General features: G+C 39.3%; 1 protein-coding gene across 6 annotated transcripts in view; it reads right to left on the bottom strand.

Moving 5' to 3' along the window:
- NRXN3 (neurexin 3) overlaps positions 1 to 23,067 on the bottom strand; it is a gene marked incomplete at both ends in the record, with an annotated part of 895,090 nt that overhangs the window by 407,899 nt on the left and 464,124 nt on the right. The gene's annotated exons all lie outside the window — the stretch shown is intronic.

Genomic DNA, 23,067 nt, shown 5'->3' with positions numbered 1-23,067 from the left:
CTGCCTTAGCCTAGGCAGCTGGCAAAGTCCCTTGGTTTTCAGAAGTTAGCAAGCACAGCTGAGGTGGGGGAGGTAGGAAGGAGGCTGGGTGGTAGGGAGGGAATGTATATGATACAGACACACACAACACTGTAATTAAGGGTAATTTCTGAAGCATTTACCTGTATTTCAGTGTCTAACAACTTTTCACTTGTGAATGCTGCAAACGCCTCAGCTCTACAGATTGATCTTGTTTTCATGATGCTGGGATGGGAGGAGCAGAAAAATGAGTTGTTCTCAGAATTAATTACCTCCTCTGATTTGAGCAACATGTTCAACCAGAATCCAGACAGTTTAACTCTTACTCAAAAGGATCTAAGTGCATACATTGAAACGGAACTGATATGGAGCCATGCCTGGTGTGTACATACATAGAGCTATTGCAGAGGCTCCCCTGCCTGCAGAGCATAACCAAGAAGCAATGTCATCATGTGGAAAACTCAGCAGTTTTGAAGGACTACATTGATTTCACCTAATACAATATCTAGATAGCAAAGAAGGTACCATAAACTTCTCCTTTGCTTAGTCACCACACTAAAAATCACTCCATGACCTCCACCTCTCCTGCTGTACTTCTGATCATCCCCATCCCTTTTGCTACAAAGTACTATGACAGGACTGAAAATGGATCTGGAAGGGCTCAAGTTATATTTCTAATTCTAAAACTATGCTAACTCAGGGTACGTTATATCACTTCTTTTCATGCCTGTTCCTGCTTCTGAAGGCAGTAGCAATATCTTTCACTATTGTTGAGAGCTGGAATTCAAAGGCACAATCTGAATAACGAGTACCTTGGAGAAGTTCAGGATTAAAAACTTGTCAGGAAAGCAGTACTGTAATAAAATTCTAAAGATCTGGTCAAATAAGCAGTACTAGCTTCACTTTTCTATTTCCTTATTTTTTAAATTAGCTTAACGACTGTGCCCCAGGTCCTAACCCATGGTGTCAGTCTCAGTCATGTCAAGATATGTAGGTTGCTCTGAAAGTAATGCCTCCTATTTATTTCTTTGAAAATTACAAAACACAGAGAGGGCATCATAATGCTTAATAGAACAAATACTCGAGTATAAAACACTTTTAAAAAAATTTATTTACAAAGCTGAAATGCTTGCAACTCACTCATCTATGCATCTTAATACAGTACAATATTTTTTCCTGTCCATTTTCTTTCTTGCTTTCACTGTGGAAAATGAAGATTTTTCTTGAAATGGCCATAGCATGGCCACTGCAGCATGGTAATACCTGCTTTGTGCCAGGGCAGCACACAGATGTCATTCAGACATATATGCTTTTTTTTAAAAAAAAAAAAAACTTTACATATTTATTTTTTTTTAATTTGGATTTTCATTCCTCTCTTCTCCCCCCCCCCCCCCCCTTTTTCTTTTTCAAAGCAGTAACAACAGTACATAGCTTCACTAAAAGTCATGTAGCTCACACATACTTTATGAAAACAAAACATAATGAGAAGACTAAGGACATTTATGACTCCCACCTCTTTTACTCAGAAGTATCAAAATCTTTCTGTAGCACTGCTAATCTTCCATTGTCAGCAGAGGTACCACAATCAGCTGAGAAAACACAAACAGGTTCTGCTGAACTACACAGTAGAAGCAATTAATTCTGGGTTACCGTGTCTGCTTCTGAGGAACAGCTCAGCTGTGGCTGATATCTGAATATCAGAGCATCTGGAAGATTCTCCAGCTCTTCTCACTCACAGGCAACCCTGTGTACATTCCCCCCCCCCCAACTCACGACATGATGCTGTCCCGTTGGGACACAGGGTTATAAGTACTCCCACAGCTTTGTCTCAACCCCACAGCATTCCCAGCAGTAAGCGAACAGCTGTGGCAATGGGCAGAGCAGCAGACAGGCATATGATACCTGATGGTGTGTATGCCAGTGAATTGTCAGCAAAGAGACTCTACTGTAAGGAGGATGCAACGTTCAGGGTGGCCTCTTTCCTACTGAGCTAAATAAAGCAATGACATCAGCTTTTGACACACCTTGAACTAAAGTGTACAAGAAAGAAAGGATAAGAGGGAAAGGAAGAAGCATTAGCACTTTGCATTCACCTTTACTTTCATGAATTGACTTCACCGTTATGAACACAATATCGTAAGCAGTCCTTCACTGAAAAATATTAGTGGCTGGAAAAATCCTTCCAGAGACTCTTTGGCAGTGCAAACCAGGTCCAGCAGAGCACACCTGTTATAGTGCTGCACCACTGCTTCACATTAAAGGCTTGAAGCACACACAAGACATCTTTAACAGCTTCTGTCATAAACTAAAAACATAATTGACTCTAACTAATCATAATCATTTAATAAACGTGTGATATCTTCAGATTTGGAAACAAGAGGAACAGTTGCACCTCTCCAAGCTCAAGCACAGTACTATGTTACTTGGGATAACAAAGCAGGGAGGAACAGAAATTCACATTGTGTTTATAAGAACTAGCAGCCCTCTTCAGAAGGTGATTCAGGATGCGAGTGACATCAGTGCTCTGAAACTCTCTAAAGGATCACATTTCTCTCCATAGACTGCACCGAGTCAAGGCATTCCTGCACTGTGCTTCAGTTACTCAAAACTGAGCTGCATGAACACCCTCCAAAAGGCCCATGGATCAATCTTAGGCCCTGTGAGCGTATAGAGTGACAGTATAAAAAAAAAAAAAAAAGTAAAAAGTACTCATTCTTCTCTGACTGATGGTTAATACTAGTCTCCAAGTCAGCACTTGCCCTCCTTCACAGCCTTCTCACTTCTTACAGGGATACTCATATAGGAGCCTCATAAACACACCAAATGTCTCCTTACTGGAAAGAGGCCACTGTCTCCAAGATGCTGATTCTGCTCCACTGACTCTTCTGGCCCTGCAGAGAACTCTTACAAAGCAGCCCTTTGAGAACAGACATCTTACATAAAACCCCAGAGACAAACGAGCAGTGAACGCAAAGGCAGCAGCTGCTGAGATGGCTGGGTGTCTCTGATATCACAATGAGTATTGCAGCCTCTTGCTGCTCTCTGTTTGGAACTGAAACGACCATTTGTAAATCATTTTTAATTGTCATGTTAAAGAGCAGAGAGTGCAGCAATCAGAGTGCTCCTGGTGCCGGGGGCCTGACATGGCCATCAGGCACGGATCAGCAGTCAGGAAAATGGAGGAGAGCTGCAGGCTTACATAACCAGCACAGGCAACTGAGAGGCAAAGGAGAGCGAGCACAAGCCCCTTCCTCATTTCCTTCTGGAGTGTGTTTTTGTGAATCTCAATGGCAATGAGCTGCTTATGCCATATATTAAGTTCGTCCATGCAAAGACATCACTCAAAATCACTGGGAGATTTTTCACAGCGAAATACCTACTTTATCTGTAAATTCTCTTTTTTAAGCAACAGAAAATGGAATATTCAGTTCTTAATAGTTCACCTCTACCCTGACTAGAATGGAACAGGAGAGAGGTTGCAGCTAAGGTTCAGTGGGCTCTAGCTAGCTATTTGCCTTTATGGCACCCTGTCTTTTCACCAGCTCTTAATTGAAATGGTTCCTTGAAAACTTCACTGAGTGGATCTTCTTTCCAGAAGGCAGGGTTCTCCAGGAAAAACAAAAGCAAAAACAAAAACCCAAGTATAATGGAGAGAGGACCAGTCACTCTGAAAGTATCTTTTCACAAATCCTATAATGCATAGAGGAAGATTAATAAACATAAGCTACATTGACCTAGAAACAGGGTTCAATTGCATCCCATTAATTTGTCTGCCTGTGGATATTTGTGAAACACCAAATGCTGGCTTGGATCCTATAAGTAGAAAAATATCTATGCATAATAAAGAGTGTTCACTGACCTTCACAATCTTCTCACAACTATTATTTACTAAAAAATAAACTGAAAAGAAGAATTGAAACTTATTTTCAGAGACCAAATACTCTCAGAATCCTTGTTCGGTTCTGTCTTGTTTTGCTCTGAGATAGAGTTCATTTTTTCTAGTAGCTAGATTCTACTAGGTGCTGTGTTTTTGATTTAGCATAAGAATAATGTTATTAGCACACTGATGTTTTAATTGTTGCAGAGTACTACTTAGACTAAGTAAAGGATTTTTTTATCTTCTTGTACTGCCTTGCCATTGAAGGGGCGGGGTGTGCACACAGATCTAGCAGGGGGAACAGAACCAGAAGAGCTGACCCAAATCAGAAGAAATATTCCATATCACATGGCATTACATGTGGTCATGTACACATGACACGATTTCCCCTACGACATCCTTGTGTTGTGCTGTCAACATGCCTGAGGGATAGGATGCCATTCAGAGAGACCTATACAGGCTCAGGCAGCGAGTCAAGGAGAGCCAGAAGATTTGACAAAGCCAAGTGCAAGGACTTGCACCTCAGCCACAGCAACCCCTACTAACACTACAAGCTAGAGGATGAAAGGATCAAGCACAGCCCTGCTGAAAAGGTCCTGAAGGTACTGTGGAATGGCAAACTAGACATGAGAAAGCAGTGAGCCCTTGCATCCCAGAAAGCCAACCGTACCTTGGGCTGCATCAAAAGAAACAGTTAGAAGGTCAAGGGAGGTGATTCAGCCCCTCTGCTCTGCACTGGTGGGACATTACCGGGGGCACTATGTCCAGTTGTGCAGTCTTCAGTACAGAAGAGACATGCACCTGTTGGAGCACCACAGAAATGATCTAAGGGATGGAAAATCTCCCCGAAAGGGACAGGTTGAAAAAGCTGCGTCTATTCAGACTGGAGAAGGCTCCGAATTGACCTGATAGCAGCCTTTCAGTATCAACAGTGGAATTATAAGATAGAAAGGGTCAGATTCCACAGCAGAGTCTGCTGTGATAGGATAAGGAGAAATTGTTTCAAATTAGAACAGGTGACATTTAGATTGGATATAAGAAAAGAGTTTTTGTGGGTGTTTTTTTAAACTCTAAGGGTAGTGAAGCACTGGAACAGGTTGCCCAGAGATGTGGTGGATGTCCCATCCTTGAAGACATTCAAGGTCAGGCTGGATGGAGCTCAGAGCAACATGATCTAGCTGTGGGTGTCCCTGTTTATTACAGCAGTGTTGGACTAGATGACATTTAAGGGTCCGTTCCAGCTCAAGCAATTCTATGATTCTATGGCATAATGTTGAATAATAAAAGTCAGGGAGCAAACTGCAGGACTTGCTGCAGAATGTGGATTAGTTGGGCACTGATCAGCAGGTGGTCAGCAATTGCATTGTGCATCACTTGTTCTGTACATTCATTTATCATTATTATTATTTTCCCTTCGTTTTCTGCCCTATTAAACTGTCTTTATCTCAACCCACAAGTTTTACCCTCTTTCTGATTCTCCCCACCCCAATGAGGAAAGTGGGTGAATAGCTGTGTGGTGCTTAGCTCCTGCCAGGTTAAACCACAACCACCTCTCTGATCACTAGATTACTGCAAGAGGTAACAAAGCACAGGCTGAAAGCAAGGAACCACCCTTCATTCTCCACAGACTACTGTAATAAGAAGTCTTGGGTGCAGCATCTCAGTAGGTATAATCATTATGCGAAACAGCAGGTAGCAGGAGAAAGGCAGAGAAAAAGGTTCTGCTTCACTGAAGATTCTTATTACTGCTTAAATACCGAAGATTAGATTTTCTTTCATTATTGCTCCCCAGGAGGCCATGGGCCTTGCAGCTCTAGAATGCTTTGTAATCTAACATAAGAGACACCTGTTTGTTTCCAACACATGGATTCACTCAGCAAACATGCTCTGGTTCTGCTGCAAGCAGCAGAAAAAACTATGCTTAGCACAGTCTGAAAGTGGAAGGCAGAAATGGCTAACTGTTGTCCATCCGTCTTCACAAAGTTGCTTGGGTTGCTGCTATCCTATTTATAGGTACATAAAGCTATTTTGGCAATCTGCAGTAAGAAAAATTGGTAACAGTCATAGCCATGTCTACCTCTTCCACAGCAGCACATCCCTGTTGCATCATCTGCTACGCAGAAATTAACATCAAGACAAGTGGATTTCATAATAAGTAAACACACACCAAATACTAAACATGTATTGAATTTATATATTATGAAAGCAGCAGAGAGGCTCTATAACTTGATTTATTACGTTAAAGAACAAGTCCAATGCAAAGCTGATCACTAAAGAATCTGTTTTCCGACATTCTGGCTGAAGCTTACCCAGCCTTGGGAACAGAGTTAATGCACAGCAGCAGTCATCACCAGTTCCTAATGCCTATCCATGATTTCAGTGGCCTGGTGAAGGAAGCTTCACTACGTGTAAAGGAAACTCCTTCAGAAATTTTGATCACTTGAATTTATATTTTTGTCCTTCCTTCCTTTTAGTCCTCAGTTCCATCTGTGCTCTCACATCTAAACAATAAGCAAACTATTTTGGAAGAAAAAGGTTTAACTCTAGTCTTCATTCAAGCTTAAAGTTCTATCTTTTTTTCTTAAGGATTTAAAAATATTGTTTGGGGCTTAGTTCATTTCGGTGCCTGGTACTATGGATCGCCTAACTCTCTATGAGTGATAAACCTCAGGGTAGAAATAATAAAGTCACCAGAACTGTTAAGAAAATCTGTCTCAGTGGCAGAGCTTGACACAGCCCACAGAGATAGGTAAGAATGAGAGGCTATAGGAGCTGTGGTTTGTCCCCACACAGTTCTACAGAACATTGACACTGAAGTGTACAGGTGACAAGTTAAGTGTTAGCTTTGTGAATTGCTTCACTTCTGATTACATTAGCAGGAATATCTAATTATTCTTAGACTTGAAGCAGCACCTGGGGATAACACCGCCTACTTTCTACCCAACTTTGGCCTGAACATCTTTCTGACAGTATATCAAAATAAGAATAGCAAGAAGTCTTAGACAAGTATGCAGAGAACTCTTGCTGCAAGTCCAATTAACAAATAAAAGAGTTCAACAGACAGCTAGATACAAGGATTTGTCTATCCCATTACTTCACTGGAGAGAATCTCCTCCAAAATTAAATCAACTACATGGGAAGTTTGTCTGTGCCTTACATGCTCCTGGCCACAGTCCTAACCAGTATCTTCACGCAACTTCATCTTCTCTGATGGCTCCTTTTAGGTTGCAAGCCTAAAAATCTATCAGTGACAAAGCTGATAACCATAAGCACAGGTAGAGCATCCACATCTTTAACATTCAATACACCTAAGTCTGCCAAAGTCTACACCCGTGGATGCACTGAGATGATTCAGGTTATCCTGCTTTCAGCACTCTCCTCTGTTCCACTCAAGGTCTTACAACAAAATAAGGGTGCGCAAACACATCCATCAAACCATTAACTCACTCAACCAATATCTAGGTTGTCTTTTGAACTGCTGAAGAAGCTTCCTTATACTGGTACTGTCCTTTCACCAAGAAGCATGGTATGCAAGTGATGAAAATGGTTTTGTTTTCAATATATTCAGTTCTGTGACTGCTACTCTAAGATGAAGATAAAATAAATACAGAGAGTAAAATGCAAAAAAGAGGAGCACAAACAAAAGGATTAATTTCATGAGTGAGAAAAACAAAGGGAGGCTCAAGATGCTCTTCAGCTCAAATGTTTTTAAAATATAGTGAATCTGTTCCTTAAATACCTTGATTTTATTGTAGAAAGTTGGGGGTTGCAGGTAGCGAATTTATGCTTCAGGGGAAGAGGGAATGTTACCCCTCCCATTTGCAGCTTTCTTCAGTTCATTAAACGAAAGAAATTGATTTGGCGAAGCTAATTTTGTAATTAAAAAGCTTATCATGACTTTCTCTAATGAGTTAAGCAAACAGACAGTAATTCAGTGACAATATTTACACAGTGCACACTGGGGGATGTCTGTTTAGAAAATTAAATAATAGAAGAAAATGGAAGGAGGAGAGATGGAAAGTAAGCAAAGGAGAATAGGTCAATTCTAGACACAAGTTCATCCCATGATGTTGGTCCTCTGACAACATGTCCCTGTTCCCATTGCCATACAGCAGTAAAAGGAAAAGAAGAATGTAAATGACCTATGCTACCCACCGTATGTAATCAGGCTTTTTTCACTCGCTGAATTTACTGTGCTCTCATCTCCAACTGGGACTATAGCCAACTCTCTGTTAAGGACTTCTGGGAACATCTTTATACACGTGCAAGGCCAAGAGCTGCCTTTCCAGGGTACAGTTCCTCCCTCTAGGGCACCAGAAACCGCATGCATGCTGGCTGAGAGCATGGAAGAAAATACCAGCTCTTAAGAAATGAAATGCTTGACTCTACTTGCTTCAAAAACCTTTGCCGTTGCAGTAGAAACAATACTCAGAACAAAAACTACCCCTTTCACTCCTTCAGAAAACTAGTATACATTATGAAGAATCTGTCTTAAGCATGGCTTTGTGTACTGCAGGGTTAAAAAGGAGATGGGAAACCCATAATTTCCCTAAGGATCTCTCTTCTCTTGGTCTATAGCATTATGTGGACACCATTCTTGTTCTAGGGTTAATCTTCCCAAGGAGAAACCTTCTCCTGTGCTTCTTTTGCTTTCCACAGTCTGCTCTTCCAGCATCTCCTCCTGCCCTGTGTAGCCACATATGAAATGTCTGGTAGCTTAAGAGTGGAGGGGAAGTGAGCTCTGAAACAATCCTTTTTAGTTTTCTGAGTTTTGCATGCTTACAAAGCTGCTCCACGTATGCTTTAAGTGAGAACAGATACTATAGCCAAAGACAACGGTACAGTCAATAGAAAAAAATGAATCCTAAAAAGGGTGAGCAGAAGATCAGTTAAATACACAGTGGCACAGAGATAGGCAAATGCTACTAAGAAAGAATTATCAGTGAGAGTAAACTCACAAAGACTAGAGAGTAAGAACAGAATAAAAATTTTAGTAGTCAGAGGAAAGGAACCCATAAACTGAAAAAAATTCTCACACGCCAATGCCTAGCTTTCCTGGAGAGCAGGAAACAACTCATATTAATGAACAAAATAAATCCAGAGATTCCAACTCTCCAACTTACAAATTGCCAGAGATAAAGGAAAACATTATATATATATATATATATATATATATATATCAATATAGCAGCTTATCACTTGTATCATCAAAATGTGATGGGGGAGATAACAGTGAGACCTCCTTTCTTTAAGATGTACTCCAAAGTTAGACAACTTTCATTTCTGAACTGAGTTCAACAGGAACCTGGAATGCAGGCAATGGGTTGTAAGAAATCTGCACCAGTGGTACTCTGACACCAAAAGCTGAATTTCTGTGCTAAGTCCTGGTCTATACCTCTCCTGTTCAAAACACCCTCTTAATGACTAATGCCAGCCAAACCTACTGAGTTAATAGCTGACTTCAGTCATATGAAAAGGCATCTGCCACTTGCACAGTTACACAAAAGCCATGAGTCCAATCAAACTACAGACATACTAAATGTACCTGATTTACCCTACAGTAATCAATTTCCCTGTTTCTGCTGCCCTAAGAGGCATCCTTTGCACATCCCACTTTCTCACTGATTTGTGAAAGTATGGAAATCACAAAAAAGCATTGCATTCTGAGACCGCAGAGCAGGCTCTGAAAACATGCAGGAGTTGAACTCTAGGAGCTCCTGGATAGAGGAGCTGGATAGAACCTACTCATACCCCCAGAAGCCCACTCCCATAATGATGGCATGTGCCAGAGGATAAAATTTCTGACATGTATTGCACAGGCACAGGGCAAACTGAGAAAGCCAAAATCAGCAGTAATATCTGTGTGCAGCTACAAGAACCCTCAGCATCTTTGATAATCCATAATCCCTTACCCTGGAAAAAAGACTTCAGTCACTTTTCATATCTTTCTCTGATAGGAGGACATGATCACACAATCATTAATAGCAAACAGCCCTACTGCCTAACAGTACTAATTTGATGCAGATCAGGCATCAGCCCACAGCTGCACTACTGTTAAATTAGTCAAAGAATATGATAGAGCATTTAGACCATCACTGTACAAGCTGCGGGTGAATATACCTGATCCGGAGATATCAGAGATGTGCAAATGGTACAACACAAAGTCTACTGGTACACAAAAAAGTCCTCTCAACAAATCTGCAAGGGAAGAATAAAATTATCGGTGCCACATGGTCCTTTTCTCTGTTTTATATCAAATGTCCAAAATTTGGATCAAATATGTCACCTAAACATTTTCATGACAGATGGCAGGAAGAGCTTCTTTAAGTACACAAGCACAGAATGTGCTAAGAGAGACCCAGAATTGCCCCACTATTGCTATGACTCACTGCCAAACATGTCTAGAGATGTAAGGTTTATGAATTTCTGCGCTCCAGACTCAATTCCACAAGCTAGCAAGCACCCCATGATTTAAAGGAATTTTAGGTGTGCTCAATTCACAACACTGGATAATCATTTGTCAATGAACTGAGTAATTGGTTGCCAATGAGACTTCTCAGCAAATACTTTCTTCTCCTCTCCTTTCTCTCCCCTCACCCATCCTTACAGTGTTTTTGAGTCCAGGAGCAGTCCCTTAATGACAGCAAAGTTAGCCATGACAATTTGCTGACAAGAAAGCAGACGAGCCCAAGAAGTTGCCTAGTTCAAGCCTTCAGGCAGAGCTGTGCCATTTCATTAGCTGGAATGGTAACAAGAAACTCCCAGTGGTGTGCTGCAGTAATATGTAATAAATGCTACCTTTATACGTAACAGAAAAATCCCTGCAGATTATACCGTGCAGTAACAATTCTGCTTTGTAGTTAAGTGAACAGCCTAAGTAGAATTTGGCAGGGCTTTTCCATCTCTTACCTCTCAACAAAAAAGCTACTACTTTTTTTTTTTTTTTTTTTTTTTTCATAAACAATTAGTAATTGCTTTGCTTTTGGGAGCCTGTACACATCAGCCTATACGGCTGCTCCCACAAGATGCAACTGGAGCTGCTCCAGTAGGAAGCATAGCTCACATGCTTCGACTACGAATACAAAGCAGAGGGTCTCCTTCAAATCCATCAGTGGCAGTCTTTGAGATTAGGAAAAAAAATGCACCAGGCATGTAGAACACTGCTATACTATACTATCTTGAAGGGTCATTTTTTTGTGTGTTAGAAATTCACCCTGGATTTCTTTCACCTGAAAAAATTGTACCCGAGTACTTGCTACACAGTGACAATTAGGTAATGACTTAAAGACCTGAGAGGCAAACTGAAAAGAAGGAACAGTAGGAGAGCTATTGAGAACAGAAGTGAAAAAATGATCCATGTATCATCTCCCACCTTCCTCACAGCTCACAGTGTCTTTTTTCTTTTTTTTTTTTCTTTTTTTTTCTTTTCTTTTTTTTTTAAATTGTGGGAAGTGAGGCTGTCGTGATGAGTCGAGAATGAGGTGGCTGTGAGGTTTCTCCAAGGAGTCTTTAACTACCCTCTGGGTATATTAGTGCCTGCCTGCAACACATGAAACACTTGAGCATTAGCTTAGCTCTCTTTCTCCAGTTAAAAGCATTAAATTGCAGATGCCAAGTGTTTTCTTCCCCTCATTCTCTTTCAAATTCCTGAAAGCTTAAGTAATTTTGTCATGACTCACTTTATAAAAAAGAACAAGTGATGTGACTGCTCCCACTTAGGCACATGTACAAAACAAATATTCTCTGTCCGCTCTACCTTTACTTGCTAGTGACTGCAGCCCTATCATCATAACCATCTGTTTAAGCATTGATGCCAAGTTCTGCTCCATGAAGTACACTATTTATTTTTTTTTTACTTCACATTGTGGAAAACTCACCCTCTTGACACCTCCTCCCAAATAATCTTATAACAGTCAGAATAAATTCAATAGGCTCAATGTATGGTATTAAATAAGAAGAATTTGGCAATAGCATGAGTAAAAATCCTGTGCGCTCATAGAAAATACCCATTCTTGGATCTCTGAGATTGGACACAAATCATGGCGCTGAAACACCAGAGGAACTGCAAGCAAGCATCTCCCAGGGTTTTATCCACAAGCGCTTATTTCCCAGAACATAGGACTGATTTTACTATACTTCTAATGAACACCATTCATATAGTAACAAAGTTTGACTGCTATTATATTTTCTGTCTTCAGCAAATTCATTAATCGTGAAAACAATTACAATATTACTATTCTGCATTAATAATAGACTGAGATAACTAGCAGTGTTTGACATCAGGTTCGCAAGCCAAAGTCAGCTCAACTAAGAAAGTAGTTTGTTTTCCTCTATATTGAAAGGAGTATCAGCTTCTGGAAAACAAGTTCCCCATCAACTTTCTTTTGGAAAACCATCCTGCCCCTGCTCCTTTCAGCTCCCAGGTCACAAAGTTACTATTTTTTCAGTAACAAAGGTATTGAATGCATAATGTAAACTGAAAATAATTTTACAAATGCATATGGGAACACATGTGGTTAATTTTCACTTGAGTTTACTTTTCAAATGTTACAACAAATAATGGAATTTAGCCATTAGTCATTGAGGTGTCATATTTGGGACAAATAAAGCACAAAATTTTCTAAACTCCTTAAACAGGTTTATAATTAGAAAAAAGTTCTTAAGTAAACCGCTTACAAACTGCATCACTTCTGCAACTTCTTATGTGATTTCTTCTTCTTGTGAAACAGCAAAGCCCTATGATCACAACCCTTTGAATATATACAGCGCTTCTGAAGCTAGGAAGCAATGGAAATCCAGATTCTGGTGGCAAATTTTCTGTTTCTGATACCGAGTCATGTATGTTAAGAATGAGCCTCCGAGCTTCTGAATTCTTGCTAACAAATTCAAATAGCTTTAGATCCGTTCCCATTAGCACCATGTAAGCAGAAAGGAAACGCTACCAAAGGCGTCTAGACAGCTGTATATTTATCATAATCAAATTTCAAACTCCAGTTCTCCCAGCCTTTCTGAAGGAGAGAGAAATGATTCAAAATCTGTAGCATAATTCTGTAGCTCAACTGCCTTGCAATACACACCTACACACAGCTGGGGAGCTTTCTCTTACTACATACTACAAACGTCTGATACATATGTAGAAACATGCAACAGCATAACTCTGTCTTTCACCTACTCTTTCTTATGACTGATAAAGGTTTTACACTCTCTACTGAAGGCATAATTTCCAACACACTTTTGCAAAGCCTTTTCTCATTGACAGTATGTATGAAATATTAAATAATAATGGCAATAGCTAGATAAATAATTCACTCATAATAAAATTCAGTTCAAGATTCATTGTTTTTTGTTTTTGTTTTTGTTTTTGTTTTTTCCTTCATGGACTGAACCAGATTTCTGTGAATGGATTTATTATTCAGAAACAAATGCCAAATAGCACATTTCCGCCTCCAGAACATTTGCAAAATGCTTATTTCAATTATTTTTTATTCAGAGTCTGCAAGTGGTAGGATGGTATTGTTTCCAGTTCTTGACTAGAGGAATAAAACTTTTTAAATGGGTGGAGTGATAAGTAGTAAATGCTAAATCACTGCTCATAAACAGCATTCTAAGTTAGATGACTGTATGATTCCACATTCTTGTCAAAATTCATTAAACTAACAAAACAGAGAAATGTTTTTACAATTACTTACAGGAGAGGACACATATAGCAGCAGTCATATTCAATACTTTAATTTTTAAAGTATTTACAAATTGCTTATTTTATTAAGCAACAAATTTTAAAATCCTAGAGAGAGCTTTTTAATCTCTCAGGCAGGAATAGCATACTAAAGAATTCACTATTACCTTTCAACTTGAAAGAGCATCCAAGAAAACTCAGTAATTTTAAAGCATCTTCAACATCTTTGCAATTCAGTAACCAACGCCACTTTCTTCTCCTATTTTGCACGCTATATACATATGTGAGCTATTTCATCTTCTTCTCAAAGCTACGATGCTAAGAATTCCCTCCCTCACCAATTTTTCCACTGCCTTTTAACTAACCACTGCAAAGTTCTCCTTGATTAGAGCGTGATATATGATCATAACCATGAAGTGAGATGGCAAAACATTTGTTGGTGTCAACCTTAACAGCCTTTTTTTGGTTTTTCTATCTCTGTGCTAGCAAAAGGAAAGATGTACTATATAATCTAGTGAGTGGATAACAGCATTATGATGTGGTTGAGCTGTAGTTTCAATGTAGTTTCAATGTTACAGTTACAATACTTGCAGAGTGACATTTAGATGGCTTGACTGATCAGGTGCTTCTGTTACATTGAGTTTCATAGGGTGTGGCTGTGTCATGACTTTATCATAGGGGACTTTGCTTTTTTTAAGGCAAGGAATTGTGAAGAAGCTGTTTGAGTTGTCAGAAGTCAGAAATCAGACAGATATAATAAGTACCACTCTAGCCATCTATAGTAACAGAATCTGTTCGGAGTCCTGTTTGCGATTTTATTTTGAACTTGCAGTAATAAATGTTAAAAACAAAACAAAAAAACACTACTGTCAATGACAGAAGAAATCACCCAAAAATCAAGGCAATGAAAGGCAACAAACCTCCTATAATCTTGTGAGCCTAGCTATCCTATCCCCCTTGCTCCTCAAATCCTTCCTCTTGTTTGCCAATACAGACATGCCCCCTCATTCCTGTCATCAATATATACTTCTACTAAAAAAAAAAAAAAAAAAAAAAAAAAAGATGAAGAGCTAACTGAATTCCAGGCCTGATGGAATTGTTGATTCAGCGCTAACTTCAAAGGGAATGTGCGAGGTGCATATACCTGAGTGACATATCATTGCTTTTCCTGTGCTCAGTATGCCCTGATGAATAATCATGGCAGCTTTTATACTGATGCAGGGAATGTCGATCACAGTTTGTCTCTGTGTCAGCTGACATTTTTTATTTTATATAATAAAGCAAATGGGTATGGGAGATACATACAGAGAGCAAGTGCCAGACCTTTCAGACCTCGTTTAGTCAATACTACAAAGAAGTTGAACTTCATAATCCTGGACACCAATAAGGGGCACTTATTATACCCCTCCTCTGCTGAACCAATAAATCTTGACACAGCTTAGGGAAAGGACAAAGAAAATGTGCGATGTGCTACCACAGCTCCTTTGCACATGAGGGTCATCAGGATAATGCTCTTGGAAGTTAGAAGTCCTTGGCCTGGCTGGGTTTGGGGGTACAGTGACAACCAGTAACCAACAAACCCTTTCAAGGCTTTTATCAAGCATAATATAAACTTGTGGAAGTTATAAATACTGGTTTTCCACAAGGACTTCAAAGTTCTGATATTACTGTTCCATAAAGATTGCCTCAGCCTCTGTCCTCTTTCCATCTGGCTATTTCTGTTCTATTTTTGATACTGATTTTATTTGTAGTACACCAGGTCATTTTTCCTTGTTTGTGTTGATGGATAGCTGCAATTCAAAAACTTGTTTCCCTCTAATTGCATTTTTATCAGAATAACCATCAACTACTTTCCACCCTGAGAGATACTGCAGAGCACCCCAGTGGTTTCACACTTTTGCCCAATAATGTTCAAGGAACATTCCATTAGAATAAATATCTTCATTCTGTTAGAGAAAAGGACTTACCTAACTACTCAACCTGTACCAGACCCAACTTTCAACAATACAGTAACTGCCTACAGGGTGACTTGCAATTTAGCACACGATTGTGTTATTGCCAGCAAATCCTTAGTCTTCACAGTCTAAGCAAGTCTGTCCTGAGAAATGCTAATAACATCAACACATAGAGGGGAGGAGGGTGTGGACTGAGGAAAGAATATGGGAGTAGAAGAGTAATTTACTGAAGAGAAAAAAAATGAAAAGGTAAGAAAAATGGAAGAAATACGAAAGAGGAAAAACAAGATGAGGAAAAGAAAAATAAAAAGTTGGGATACGACTGAAGAAACACAAAGCAGTCTCAGTGCTTCTTAGCTGCAGTTTGACAGACACAGCTCCACTGCCACAAAACTGGCAGCCTGTGTAATACATACATCCAGCCTCTGGCCTTCTGCTCCAGTTTAGGCGAGGTGGCAACAGGTCTATAACATGTAGGCACAGCACTGGCAGAAAGTGCATCCTTGAACTATCCTGTCCTGTTGAAGCCATCATACAGTGTGTATCTTTAGGTCTGTGAACTGCTGCTTGATCTTGGAGTCATGGCCTTTGTGCTTTACAGCGTGACATTCCTGAATGATAAATTCCTTCTATTCAGTTGTTTGGGTTTTTTTCCCTCTCAGCTTCCCTTCTCTGCTGTAGTCTATTTGCAGATTTCATCTGCAGTTACATGTCTCTATCACTGGATCATCTGAAGCAACTCCTAATTATTGTAATTATATTAAATGTCTCTAAAAAAAAAAAGATCTCAGTATTCTGAAAGGAAAGCAGTTTTCCCTAATATTGAACACAAATTGCCCGTTCAGGAAGGAGAGCTCACTTCATTTTTCCCTTGTAATCTCTCTTTAGAAGATCCCTTTACTGCTCTGCAAATAAATTTCCCTCCTGTTATCTTTATTTTAAAGTGAACACAAAGTTCAAAATGAATACATACAGTACTCTTTTTATTCCCCTCCTTATTTTACAAATATTAGGCTCCTTAATGTTTTCACAATGAGAAAGAAGTCAGACTTGTGAACAGGCTGCAAAATAAGATGTTATCCTTAAAAACTGTTTCACTGCAAAAATCATGGTAATTTCTTGCTTTTTACTGTCTAAGGTTGACTTCTAGAAAGTCATGATCCCCATCCACGCCTTCAGAATAAAGATGCATGCTGTTGCCTGAAACAAAATCTTCATAAGCCATGGTAGTAATTCAGGCCCTTCAAACACAGAACTGATTGCAACAGGTTCTGTCAGCTTAGGGTCATAGCAATGTACACAGCAGAAAGACATTTCAAAACTCATGCCAAACTTCTTCAGAGCTCCCCTCATTCCAGGAAATCAGATTATAAAATGCTCAGGGAAGCTGCTTGAGAAAATTCAAGGTATCTATGTCCTTAAGAAATGTAAAGACCACCCTCTATTTTAAGATTTCAGCATTTGTGATCTCAGGATAGTTCATACCAGAAGGAAAAAAAAAAACTATCTTGATTATAAAACTGTGCATAATTAAGGAATCCCAGTTGTTTGCTTGTTTTTTGTTTGTTGGGGTTTTTGTTTTGTTGTTAGTTTTTAGTCAAAGCACAGTTTAGTTCCATTTTTTTCCTACCTATGCCATATATCTCTAAAAAATATTTGCTCACTAGTTACACACTTGCACTTTCACACTATTACACGTATGAACATGAGTTAAAATGGGTGAGCTGATAATTCAACTGATTATTTTTCCTCAGATTATCAATTTAAAAACCCCTTTGGAAGAATGATTTTACTGACTGAATATTCTGTAATTTGTGTAAACTTAGACTGAGTTAGACTATTGTCACTTCATTCTTTTTTATTTTCTAATTATGGCCTAATTGAGCTAAACACATCCCAGAAGCCCAGTGCCACATAGGTTTGACTGCAAAGCTGAGGCTGTGGTTGCTTTCAGCAGCTTATTAGGAAGAATACTGGGCAGATGCATCCTCATTTTTTTCTTCTCCTATCAGTTGCTTGGCTAAGATGTTAAGGTGAGAGAAGCTACCTAGACCAGAAAGTATTTGGAGTTTTTTGAACTTTTCAGCAGAAGTTTCATGTTAATTTTGTTATAAAATACTTGCAACCTGTTTCTGGGTCAGTATAAGATTCAGATTGATTATCCTGTTTTATAAAGCACTTTACAGACACACACTGGTATGTATCTGAGCATGTTTCACTTAGATATGGCTGAAGCAACAACTGAAACATTTAATATGGGCACTTGAGAGTAAAAAAAAGTATATCAAATTCATAAACTTCAGTTTTCCAATATATTGAACATAATTTTGTCTCTTTACGTGGCCTCTAATTACTCAATGCCCTCAATATACTGTAAATCCAAAAATTTGTGATTTTTCCAAAGATGGCTTGGTAAGGTATGGTCTCTAGAGCAGGCAAAAACAATCCAAATTCACAAGGAGCAGAACAACTACTGCAAACAAAAATCATCCAGATTTTTCACCTAAAAATATAATAGGAGACAAGGGCGTGCATACTTATACACACGTTTTCAAGTGACCTGCAAAACAGAGACTAGGTAGAAGAGTACATACATGTGTATCTCCTTCCTAGTGCACTTTCACACTCAAAGCAAGACACTCTCTTCCAAGCACATTCAGGGCTTAAAATAATGGATGAACCTGTTACGCTTCTACTGTCACCTCTACATGCAGTGGGTCCTGCCAGCATAAGTTCAAATTCTTCAGCTTGATGTGTTTTTATTTTTTTCTTTTCCTTTTTTCGACTGTAGCTCATCAGTGTTTAAAGCATCATAGAGCACTTAAACTTTCACCCTAGTGACCATCTCACAAACTAGGCGGTAGACTGAGAAACACCAGCACCATGACAAGCAGGCACCCCACAAAGAGCTCTCCCCTCAGCCACATTACAGTAATGGGAGTTTCCCATGACCTTCAAGATGCCACTTCAGCTCCCTCCAGAGACTTAAGCAGCCTCTCTGCTATTAAGATGTGCCTTCATTCAACAGAAAAGCTGCTAAATTGCCACCCTGAGCAAATTTACATAGAAATTACCAACGATACTCTGCAAGCAGTGAGGAGAATTACAGCAGAGCCACCCAGTAGAAACACTCCAGAATATACAGCCTACAAAAGAGAGGAAAGTGATAAGAGGAAAATGCATTGGACTTCAATTCGGCACTGCGAGATCTGTTTGGGCTCTGAGTATACTAGACCCACAAGAACTTCCCCAGGGCAGGCAGCAGATATTGCTAATGTTTTCTCTCTATCTGCCAAATATTTCAAAGTTCCCTCAGTATATCCGTCCTATACAGCTGCATCTTTTTATAAATCCACAGAGACATCCGTAGCCTGAAAGGTAGCAAACTGCTACTCCATTCTAACAATGGATGCCTGGCTTTCTGTCTGGTACTCTGAACTTTTTCCTGCCCCTGGTAGAGAAGCCTTGTTGAGAAGCCTACTGTCTTCTGTCAAGGAGACTGCTCTCTCCAAAGCACATTGCTCATCCTCTCCGTCTGCCCTAAGTCTCCACAGAGCCCTTCCCTTTTCCACATCCCTGGACATGAGACCTACTAAGCCTACTCTACAGACAAAGTAAGGCCTGATTAGAGTCAAAAATTCTTTTTTAGTTTTGTAATTTCCTTTCTAGGGCTCTTGATGTGATTACGAAGGGTCTTCATTAGCAAAATAGTAGAGATGTGCAATCTTAAGATAATTCTTCTGTCACACCCAGGCTGTGGTAGCATGCAGTCTCTGAAACCCCATATGAAGGATCAACAATCACTGGTGAAACACAAATCTGCCACAGTTGCTAGCATCGACCAGCAGCACAGTTGGAACCCAGAGCATTTATCTCAAATGGTATCACAATTTCTGAGCTGCCTACTCTTTGAGGGAAGATGTCTTCTGTTATGCCTAAAAGTCTCAATGCAGGGTCCTAGGCACATAAATATTCAGACAAATGCCTTAGAGACTTAAAAGTGATCAAATCTGAGGAATTGTAATGGTTCTGGACCTTGTCTATCCAAAGAAGACCACCCTTCAGAGGACAAACAAAAAGATTTTAACAAAAAGAATATTTACATTTCTTCAGGCAGCACACTGTAGTACAGACTGCTGGATCAGGATTATGGGGGGAGAAATAAGAAGAATCAAACAACAATAACCTGTCTGCAAAATATTTTATCTGTACAAGTATAATTCAGACATGCAAGCACATGCAAGAGAGGAAAAAAAATCAGGTCATGGGGCATCTTATGCTTATGTGAACCTAACACAAAATGACTGTACAGAGAGGGAGAAAAATCCTATTTCAAATAATGATCAAAGCCATCACAGGCAAATGTGTGGCTTCCACTTCTTAAAGCAAAGAGCCAGCTAATATTTATTCCATAATATAGACAAAACTCTGCCTTCTGTCAAGGGGAAGGGAATAAATTGTTTTCCCATAATGGCGTTTTCTTTTCAATCAATTTCCCCTCAAGCTTGATTTAAGAGGATGCTATGTCAGAACCTCAAGCAAATGGAAGAAATCTAAGACACTCCCCCATCAAAGGGGAAAATGATGATGCAGGCAAACTTGAAGAGCTCAGTCTAAACATCAGTACTGCTTATTTGTGCAGTCACACACTCCTTTCCATCCCTCTCTTCAAGTAGAAGTTTGCAGCAACAGTCAGCAATGAGGATGAATGAATTCAGAGCAGAAGTAGTAATAGGAACAGATATGTTGGAGTGCTTAAGGACAGAGGTACAACGTATGGAGAAACAATGCAGAGTTATGGCCACCAGGGAACACCCTAGGCTCCAAAAAACTTCTGCCTTGTTAAAAACTGTGTGTAGTTCTTAGGGATACAGACAGTCCCTTGCATTGGAAAAATCACAATAGTTTCTATTTCAGAATGAAACTGATGTTGCAGAAGCTTTGCCATCTACTTCTTTTAAATGCAAATTGCTAGAAAGACTGCTTCCAGGAAGAAGGGAATTTAAAAAGAAAATAAGTATGATTTTTAAATCTCAGAAAGATTTTGACAATTTGACCCACATTTAGTATGAGCATTCAGAACAGTTCTGATAGCATCTGAACAAAAACACTGTCTCAAAATATCAGTAAGGTTTTCACCAGATGCAAATCTGAATGAGATAGGATCCCTTATTTTTCCTCTCCAAGTTCATCCCAGGATTCAGCTCTCACTTAAATAAATCAGCTTCTCAAAAGTCATGGGATTCTTAGTGTCACACTTGAGGGAGGGGATTGGAGTTTAAATGTAATCCCATCCTATTTTCTTCATATGGACTGTTGCTGCCTTGAGATAGAAGAACTTTGACTGTTTCAGCACAATAATTTCCTCATAGCAGTACAGTAAGTAAAGATCTAGCAAATGATTTGGGCGTTCAATGGATTTTGTAAGCAAGATTCTTAACGTTACTGAAGCAAAAGCTAATGAAACACAACAATGACATTCCTATTTCCTATCTCTAATTCTCTCATCACTTAGGCACAGACACAAGATGCGTGCAACAAGCATTGGTATCACATCCATTCAAAACTAGAAGCACAAAGGTTGACCAGAATCACAGCTGCTGACTACGCTGGAGAAAGAAGGGGGCTCTGAGGGTACGCTGAACTAACATCCAGTGTGGCCATAGAGAACTAGCAATGAGAACCTGCTTGTGGTGCCAACTGCTTACGCATGCACATGCATACATGTACACGCACCTGCACAAAGAAAGCTTAACAGGAATCTTTTCATGGTTTTCTCCACAAATATAGGCCAAGATTTTCAAAAATAGATGTCCAAAGTTAGGCATTCAAAAATCCACATTTAAGCTTCACAGAAATGGCCTCATTCTCAGAAGCGCTGAAATTGCCAAGAGCTGTAAGATGTTCAGAACTTGAAAATCAGGCCACATCTTTAGGCTCTTGAATCTGTTTTCAAGCATCTAAGTATAGGCATCTAAATTCTTGACTCTAAAATATTATTACCCACACATGACCTATTATAACACCTCACAAATATATGACATTCTCAAAAGTGTATTTGTACTAATTGCCCCAGATATTCAGTTGCAGCTGAAAAGTCCACTGTCCAGTTCAGGGCAGGATCACAAAAGTAGCTACTGGTCTTCTTGACCAACTTCCAGGTGGTTTCTATGGCAGAAAACTACTGAGATTGACAAAAAGGGCCACCAAAACATTGTGGCAGCTGTCCTAGCCCATATTCCCTTTCTCTTTTCTCAGTCTCTAGACCATCAAGAGCAAGAATGGAATCAGTACAAGGCTACACTAGCCAAATGAAATAAGAGCTTCCTCAATAACAAAGTAATCACCCATGTCCACTTATTTCATTGTTTGAATCTGTGCAACAGAAGGGAAATGGGCTCTATATTTTACCAATGCCAATCACATTTACTAAACATGTGAACAAGGTATACCTGTTTTCATGAATGCTACCAAGTAGAATTCAGTAAAGTCTTCTGAATCTCATGTTGGATTCTTCAGCTTAGAGAAGGTTAAATAGCAGTTGTGTATGCTGGAGTTCCAACAGGGCAACCATTTCTCCCTGTGTTAGATATGGTAGAAACAGAATAGAAGTATATCCCAATATTTGAAGAGAAAAACATATTAAGGAAAGGTTCATTGCTGAAACAACAGATATATAGAAGATTGTTATTTTTACTGCATTGATAAAACTTCTTTGTTTCCTCTGATCATGGCATTATCTCCATGATGTGTTCTAACAAAATTCCTTGTATGAAATGAGGTCTTCAGAGTACTTTCTCCAAATTCCGCAGTATTTTTATGCAATTCCTGCATATAGAAGCTTCAGTTCTTATGAACTAGAGTGGACAACATATTCCACACGCTACACCTGTACACATCTATACTATCCCACAAAGCTAGAAGCACTCTCTGATGAGTAGGCAAACTGGAAGCACAGAAAATTATCTTGAACGTGAGGTCATTCATCATATCTGACAACATCTTACTAAAACAGCAATGAAGGCAATCATCTTTATAGCTTCTTTCACCCAAATGGTTCCTCATGCTTTCCCACTGTTTAGCTTTTTAATGTATGCTGTCTGTATGCCTGTACAGGGTCAAATTTTCAGATGTCCTGAAACAGTGGTACTGCATTAAAAAAAAAAAAAAAAAAAAAAAAAAAAAAAAAGCTGTCATTACTTTAAACAAATAATCTGATCACAAACTCCTTTGCTTTGCTATAAATTACAACTACTCAACCATTTCTGGTACAGGTACAACCACTGTTTAATGGCACAAAACAACATCATCCAAGACTTTATAGCAGGAAATAAAGAAAAACATCTCTTTACAAAGACACAGCAAGGGTAAATTAACAAAGGAAATAAATTCAAACTGGCCAAGACATTTAAATACATTGTTTCAACACTATCTCAATGAGAACAAAACACCTACTAGATCACCCACAATCATGAGCATAATTCAGCTTAACCCTCAATATAATATTCAGATATGACTCCTACCTATCAGGCATCATAGCC

This window comes from Tetrao urogallus (genome assembly GCF_951394365.1).
Source record: "Tetrao urogallus genome assembly, chromosome: 6".
NCBI lineage: Eukaryota > Metazoa > Chordata > Aves > Galliformes > Phasianidae > Tetrao > Tetrao urogallus.
This window is presented reverse-complemented; position numbering and strand designations above follow the sequence as displayed.